Source organism: Gallus gallus, chromosome 1 (assembly GCF_016699485.2).
Source record: "Gallus gallus isolate bGalGal1 chromosome 1, bGalGal1.mat.broiler.GRCg7b, whole genome shotgun sequence".
In the NCBI taxonomy this organism is placed as follows: domain Eukaryota; kingdom Metazoa; phylum Chordata; class Aves; order Galliformes; family Phasianidae; genus Gallus; species Gallus gallus.
Genome location: NC_052532.1, coordinates 41,470,902 through 41,476,901, shown reverse-complemented (window position 1 = coordinate 41,476,901; position 6,000 = coordinate 41,470,902).

Here is a 6,000-nt window from a genome sequence, read left to right as displayed (position 1 = left end):
TTTTGGAGCAGCAGCAGAATGTAAATGTAGGAATGCAGATGACAAGCATATGCCAAATGGCAAAGCCTTTATATTGCTCTCTTTCTGTCCTCAGTTGCTTTTCCTTTACATATTCTATTAGCCCAAGAATTAACCTATCTTTTGTTGCTTGTCAAGTCATAGGTAAATGAGAAGAATGAATTTCTTAGAGTACCAGTCTGGAATTAATTTTCTTCCTAGTAGCTGGTGTGATCCTGAGTTGTGGATTAGTCTGAGAATAACGTTGATGACACCAGTGTTTTAGTTGTTGCAAAGTGTTGCTACACTATGTCACAGTCTTTTCAGGTTTTAACAGCAAGGAGCTGGGGATGCACAAGGAGCTGGGATGGGACACAGGGCAGCTGACCCAAACTAGGCAAAGGGATATTCCACACACTATGGGGTCATGCCCAACAATAAAACTGAGGAAAAGGGGGAGAAGTGGTGGACTGCAATCGCTCAGGGACTGGCTGGGCATTAGTCAGTGGGTAGTGAGATCAGTTTGTGCATCAGGTATTGCTTTATTAAAAAAATATATTTATTCTTGATGTGTTTTTTTTTTCCCCCTTTCCTATTAAACTACCCTTATCTTGACCCACAAATTCTCACATTTATACATTTTTTTCATTCTCTCCCTGTCCCACTGTGGGGGAGTGAGCAAACAGCTGTCTGCTGGGTTAAACCACAGCAACCAGAAACAGAAAGCACAAAGTACTTAGCTATAATTTCAAGAGTGAATTTTCCAGATGAGATCTGATTTAACAATGAGTAAAGAGTTGCTAGATGCAAAGCAAAATTGTATGTGTGTGTCCAAGAAATTGAAACTGAAATCCCTTAGTGCAATAAAGTACTATTTTAGACATTCAAATGTGGGAAGCCATATAACAGACATTTTTAAAAAAATAAATTAACAGTTTTAAATCTTCTGCAGTTGAACATTTATTTGGTTTATCCATAAAATATCATGTTTTTCCTGTTAAAAGTAGCTCTTTATCACAAGGTTTCAGTGCAAAGCCTGCTTACGGATTTAAGTTGTAGTCAAATAACAGTTTTCTCACAAATTGACACATGAAGCTACTGGAACATGACATCTTTCACCTCATCACTTCAGTCCTGGTAACAGAAGTATTGCAAGATGAAAAAGTAATTATATAATATGCATCAGCACTTCCCCAACAACTGCTCCTGGGAAAATGGCATCAGTACAATGTCAGTTGGAAGCAGATGAATCAGTCAAATCTCTCTGAGTAATATCCTGTCACAGTTGAGTCTACATTTTCTCTTTGACAAAGTTCCAGGATACTGAACAGATATTAGAGCAAGAAGAATTTGCTGTGATGTGACTGGTACTGTTAAAATATACATTTTCATTAGTAATCTAGTGCAATTGAAACTCATACAACAAAGATGTTAGACACAGAAAGCTTTTGGATTTCCAGAAAGTCACTTTTCAGAGCAACTGCCTAGGTCATATACATATCAATTTGTTTATCTTATCACGCAAAGGCTCTTTTAGTGGCATATACATGTATTGTGCAAAGTAACTCAGTATCCTATATAGCTCTGTTTCTAAGGAAAATTAAAAAAGAAAAGAAAGTTATAAAACTATTTTAAAGTACTTTCTAAAATGATACACCTAAGAAAGATATCACTTCAGAAGAACAAGGGAGAGGTAAGGTGAAAAGCCAAACCAAGTAAAACAAAAATGTGGCTTTTAAATTACTTCCTTCTCAGAACGCTAGTCTTTTCGTAACCTAATAGGGAAAACAAGCCAATAATAATTCCCTCTTTCACTACAAGTTTATATTTTGTGCCTCTTTTTTTCCAGTCTTCGTCCAGATTGGCAAGCATATGTTTACTGGAACAATTTTTCTGATTTCAGAGGGATTTACACACAGTAAAGATAGCCGTTGAATGGTGGTACTATTCTAGTCAAATATAAGGATCACACAGTGTGAGTAAAGAGAACAATCTCTCGGAAAATGAAAGAAATAATTTCAACCTTCTGACTGTCTCATTCCCATTAAGCAATTCTAGTGACATCAGTATGATTATGAGTGGATGAAGGGACAATTCAGAATTAAAACAGATAACAGTCTGAGTTAATGGTCATGGTTTGTGACATGCTGAGAATTTCATCTCAGAAGTGGTGCTGGAGACAGATGCAGATAGAAAGAGCCTTCTGGATCTTCTGAAGCACCCCAGAACTGTGAAACATCCTTACTCTTCTGTCTTCCATATTCTTTTGTCACACAGACAGTTGTCTCCAACAGTCCTTAAGGTCTGATTACATCTCTGTAGTCGGTACTCCTTGAATCACAAATCACCTACTTGTTGCTTCAGGTAGTGACCTCTTGGGTTCACATTGCACATGACTTGTAGGCATTCAAAATTTAGGAAGAAACTAAGTGTTAAAAAAAAAAAATATTTTGAAGAGCAGCAACAACAAAAAAAAAGAAGTCAGAAGGGTCACTTGTTTTTCTCAGGCATTTCAGTAATGTTTTTCCACAGCAAAAGAGCAAGAATATCAAAGGAAATAAATTGTAAAATCAGAGCAGATAGTCATGTTATCTATTTTTGTCACTGTGTATGCCATGGTGAATTTGGGTAATCTTGAGAGTTATTATTTTTTGGTTAGTTTCTGTAGTATGTATTTCAACTCTTTCAAAGCGTAGATAATAGCAGGACAAAGAAAAATGGTTTTAAATTGTAGGAGGAAAGATTTAGGTTGGGTGTCAGGGAGAAGTTCTTTCCCATGAGAGAGGTAAGGTGCTGGAACAAGCTGCCCAGAGAGGTTGGGGATGCCCCAACCCTAGAGGTGTTCAAGGCCATGTTGGATGGGGACATGGGCAGCCTGGTCTAGTACTAAACGTGGAAGTTGGTGGCCCTGCCTGCGGCAGGGGTGTTGGAGATTACTTCCCTAGTCCTGCTCACCACACCATTCCTGATACAAGCCAGGATGCCACTGGCCTTCTTCAATTATATCTGTATGCATATGCATATATACAATTATACTTATAGATAGATATGTTCCCTGGTCTGTTGTCAAACACTTGGAAAGGTTAATAAAAACATTAATGCTGTACTGTACTGGAAAAATGAGTATTGTTTTCTTGGATTACAAACTTACCTTACTCATAAACTTTGATTCTGTGTTCCAAATAAGAACAAAGATAATTGGAAATATGAAAGAAAAATAACTATCTGAAAACGAAAGAGGAATTTATTGAACTGAACTTGAAAAAATGCTTCAGTTTTGACTTTTTACTTAGACTGTAAAATAAGGAGTCTGTTTATATAAATTGTAAATTAAGAGACTCAGATTCTACATAACATACACAAATAGGCTTTCAATAATTGGTGTTTCTTTACATCTGCATGATATCTGCAAGGCATACCTTTAGGGCAATTTAAAGCATATATGAAAGAGTACTGTAAAGTTTTCATTTAAGTCACCTCATTACTAATGAGGAATTATTCCCTATGCACACTTCATCATACTTTGTTCAGTTTGATTTTAAGTGCTCAAAGACATGAGCACTATTCTGTAGTGTTCATTATCTGTTGTTCATTCATAAGGGTTTCTTCTCCTCTCCATTGATTTTTCTTTTTTCTCCTCTGTGAATAAATTGCTTCTGGTTTGGTCTGAACTACTGCTGTAAGTCATGTCTGCCCTCAATGACAGACTGCAAATCAAGGCATTGGTCACTTTAATTCATTTTTCGCCCTGATTTGATTCTAAGAACTGTGATCTAAGCTTTTCTCTTGCCTAGCATCATCTGCCTCCTACTTATCATTTTTTTCAGTGTTAACATTAGCAATATATATCTCAAAAATTAGCTGGAACAGCAAATTGATCCAACTGCAAATTAGTTTTCTCAATTATTAAGTTATCGGTGGAGAAATAGGGCTAGTTTGTATTGGAATAATGTCCATGTTCTTAGCTGGCTTTCGTCAGCTGCTCACGTGAATAACTAAATGTCATTCAAATAAATGATTCAACCAAAAAAAAACCTAACCATGAAAGTAAAAAGAAACTGAAAAACGTTTTTATAACATATAACTTGTGAAACCTAGCATTATTTCAAATGCATACTAGGGTATGAAGTATGTCAGTTAGTTTTGGAAAAGCAAACAAACAAACAAAAAAAATGGAACAATAACCCTTTTTTACTATGCCACCTTATTTGGAACTGTGCAGGATTGTCTTTCCTGTTTTCTTGAAAGTTGGATGCATAAGTATCACAGTTTGCGATTTAAAATTAAATACTGGAAATATAACATTAAATACTGGAAGTGTACAGAAAGTGTAAATACAAGAAGTAGATGAACATTTTTGCCTTGATTCATTCTTTGTGATTATTTTGCCTGTTCTTTAGAGTTCATTTTCAAGATTAAATGTTCTTTCTGTATAATGACTACTGTAATTATGTGAAATTCACACCTAAATGAAGCTTTTGTAGTAGATTAACAGTACAGAAGTGCTCAATAATTGAATAAACGTCTGAAATTAATCTGGCTTTTGTTTCTTTCTTTGCTTAATATGCGTAGGCTTCAATTTATCTAATTCCTTGTCTTCTATAATTCATCAATAAAGTTGAATTTTTGGTCCATATTTTCTTCTTCCTTTGATAAATTTCCACTGCACTTTATTCAGTGAGGAGTTTTATTAGCAAATCATAGAATCATTGAATTGTTTGAGTCAGAAAGCTCCATTCTTCTGTTCTAACTCCCCTGTACTGAACAGGGACATCTACAGCTAGATCAGATTGCTCAGATCCCCATCCAGCCTGGGTATGAATGTCTCTAGGGATGGGATATCCACCACTTCTCTGGGCAACCTGTTCCACTGTCTCATTGCCATTACTGTAAAAGAAAAAACTTTTTCCTTATATCCAACCTAAATCTCCCCTTTTCTAGTTTGAAACCATTTTCCCTTGTCCTATCACAACAGGCCCTGCTAAAGAGTCTGTCCCTTTCTTTCTTATCCCCCCCCCCCCAGCTTTTGATACTGAAAGGCTGCTCTCAGACCTCCCTGAAGCCCACTCTTTTCTAGGTTGAACAGCCCCAGCTCTTTCAGCCTGTTCTTGTAGGGGAGGTATTCCATTGCTTGGATTATTTTTGTGGTCCTTCTCTGTATGTGCTCTGGCAGGTTCATGTCTCTCCTGTACTGTACTATATCTGGAAACGGTAGTCCAGGTGAGCTCTCACCAGTGCAGGGTAGAGGGTCAGGACCACCTCCCTCAATCTGCTGGCCACGCTTTTGATGCAGCCCAGGATATGATTGGCTTTCAGGGCTGTGAGGGCACATTATTGGCACATGTCCAGCTTGCCATCCACAAGTACCTGCAAGACTTTTTGGCAGGGCTGTGCTCTATCCTTCATCTCCCAGCTTGTATTTACAGTGGGGGTTGCCACAACCTGGGTGCAGACCTTGCTTTTGGATTTGTTGAACCTCCTGAGATTCACCTGGGCCCACTGCTCAAACCTGTCTAGGTCTTTCTGAATGGCATCCCATCCCTTGGGTGTGTCAACTGTACCACACAGCTTGATGTCATTGGCAAACTTGCTGAGTGTGCAGTCAATCTCACTGTCAAGGTCACTGATGAAAATATTAAAGATTATCAGTCCTAGTTGTGATCCCTGAGGGATATAGTTTGTCATAGACCTCCATCCAGACACTGAGACGCTGACCACCACTCTCTGGATATGATCTTGTAACCAGTTCCTTGTCGAACAAACAATCCACTCATCAAATCTACATATTTCCAAATTGGAGAGAAAGATTTTATGGGGGACCATATTGAAGATCTCAAGTATTTTTAAAGTATAGAATATAAGGTACTTAATGACTTTATATTTAAATGAAAAACTGCTTGTGATGGATGGAGAACCTTGTAATTTTTAGAAGACTGATTGAGGATTGGAAAAGATGTCAAATTGCTACCTAGACCTCTGAAAATTATTAAGGTTCTTGAGTGG